This window comes from Taudactylus pleione, unplaced genomic scaffold (assembly GCF_031769625.1).
Source record: "Taudactylus pleione unplaced genomic scaffold, aTauple2 ptg001244l, whole genome shotgun sequence".
Lineage (NCBI taxonomy): Eukaryota > Metazoa > Chordata > Amphibia > Anura > Myobatrachidae > Taudactylus > Taudactylus pleione.
In genome coordinates this window covers 176,365-178,848 of record NW_028285644.1, presented here as the reverse complement: position 1 = coordinate 178,848, position 2,484 = coordinate 176,365, and positions in this window count along the sequence as shown.

Below are 2,484 nucleotides of genomic sequence, written 5' to 3'. Positions count from 1 at the left end.
CTCTATATTCCCTCTGTCCCATCTCTATATTCCCTGTGTCCCATCTCTATATTCCCTCTGTATCCCATCTCTATATTCCCTGTGTGTCCCATCTTTATATTTCCTGTGTCCCATCTCTGTATTCCCTGTGTCCCATCTCTATATTCCCTCTGTGTCCCATCTCTATATTCCCTGTGTCCCATCTCTATATTCCCTCTGTGTCCCATCTCTATATTCTCTGTGTCCCATCTCTATATTCCCTCTGTGTCCCGTATCTATATTCCCTGTGTTCCGTCTCTATATTCCCTCTGTGTCCCATCTCAATTTTCCCTCTGTGTCCCATCTCTATATTCCCTGTGTCCCATCTCTATATTCCCTCTGTCACATCACTACATTCCCTGTGTCCCATCTCTATATTCCCTGTGTCCCTTCTCTTTATTCCCTCTGTGTCCCATCTCTATATTCCCTCTGTGTCCCGTCTCTATATTCCCTCTGTGTCCCGTCTCTATATTCCCTGTGTGTCCCGTCTCTATATTCCCTGTGTCCCGTCTCTATATTCCCTGTGTGTCCCGTCTCTATATTCCCTCTGTGTCCCGTCTCTATATTCCCTGTGTCCCATCTCTATATTCCCTGTGTGTCCCATCTCTATATTCCCTGTGTGTCCCATCTCTATATTCCCGCTGTGTCCCATCTCTATATTCCCTGTGTCCCATCTCTATATTCCCTCTGTGTCCCATCTCTATATTCCCTGTGTTTCCCATCTCTATATTCCCTCTGTCCCATCTCTATATTCCCTCTGTCCCATCTCTATATTCCCTGTGTCCCATCTCTATATTCCCTCTGTATCCCATCTCTATTTTCCCTGTGTGTCCCATCTCTTTATTCCCTGTGTGTCCAATCTTTATATTTCCTGTGTCCCATCTCTGTATTCCAGGTGTCCCATCTCTATATTCCCTCTGTGTCCCATCTCTATATTCCCTGTGTCCCATCTCTATATTCCCTCTGTGTCCCATCTCTATATTCTCTGTGTCCCATCTCTATATTCCCTCTGTGTCCCGTCTCTATATTCCCTGTGTTCCGTCTCTATATTCCCTCTGTGTCCCATCTCAATATTCCCTCTGTGTCCCATCTCTATATTCCCTGTGTCCCATCTCTATATTCCCTCTGTCACATCACTACATTCCCTGTGTCCCATCTCTATATTCCCTGTGTCCCTTCTCTTTATTCCCTCTGTGTCCCATCTCTACATTCCCTCTGTGTCCCATCTCTATATTCCCTGTGTGTCCCATCTCTATATTCCCTGTGTCCCATCTCTATATTCCCTCTGTGTCCCATCTCTATATTCCCTGTGTGTCCCATCTCTATATTCTCTCTGTGTCCCATCTCTATATTCCCTCTGTGTCCCATCTCTATATTCCCTGCATGTCCCTCTATATTCCCTGTGTCCCATCTCTATATTCCCTCTGTGTCCCATCTCTATATTCTTTCTGTGTCCCATCTCTATATTCCCTCTGTCCCATCTCTATATTCCCTGTGTGTCCCATCTCTATATTCACTATGTGTCTCATCTCTATATTCCCTGTATGTCCCATCTCTATATTCCCTGTGTCCCATCTCTATATTTCCTGTGTCCCATCTCTATATTCCCTCTGTCCCATCTCTATATTCCCTGTGTGTCCCATCTCTATATTCCCTATGTGTCCCATATCTATATTCCCTGTATGTCCCATCTCTATATTCCCTGTGTCCCATCACTATATTCCCTGTGTCCCATATCTATATTCTCTGTGTGTCCCATCTCTATATTCCCTCTGTGTCCCATCTGTAAATTCCCAGTGTCCCATCTCTATATTCCCTCTGTGTCCCATCTCTATATTCCCTGTGTCGCATCTCTATATTTCCTGTGTCCCATCTCTATATTCCATCTGTCCCATCTCTATATTCCCTGTGTCCCATCTCTATATTCCCTCTGTGTCCCATCTCTATATTCCCCCTGTGTCTCATCTCTATATTCCCAGTGTACCATCTCTATATTCCCTGTGTCCCATCTCTATATTCCCTCTGTGTCCCATCTCTATATTCCCTGCGTGTCCCATCTCTATATTCCCTGCGTGTCCCATCTCTATATTCCCTCTGTGTCCCATCTCTATATTCCCTCTGTGTCTCGTCTCTATATTCCCTCTGTGTCCCATCTCTATATTCCCTGTGTCCCATCTCTATATTCCCTCTGTGTCACATCTCTATATTCCCTGTGTGTCCCATCTCTATATTCCCTCTGTCCCATCTCTATATTCCCTCTGTCCCATCTCTATATTCCCTGTGTCCCATCTCTATATACCCTCTGTATCCCATCTCTATATTCCCTGTGTGTCCCATCTCTTTATTCCCTGTGTGTCCAATCTCTATATTTCCTGTGTCCCATCTCTATATTCCCAGTGTCCCATCTCTATATTCCCTCTGTGTCCCATCTCTATATTCCCTATGTCCCATCTCTTTATTCCCTGT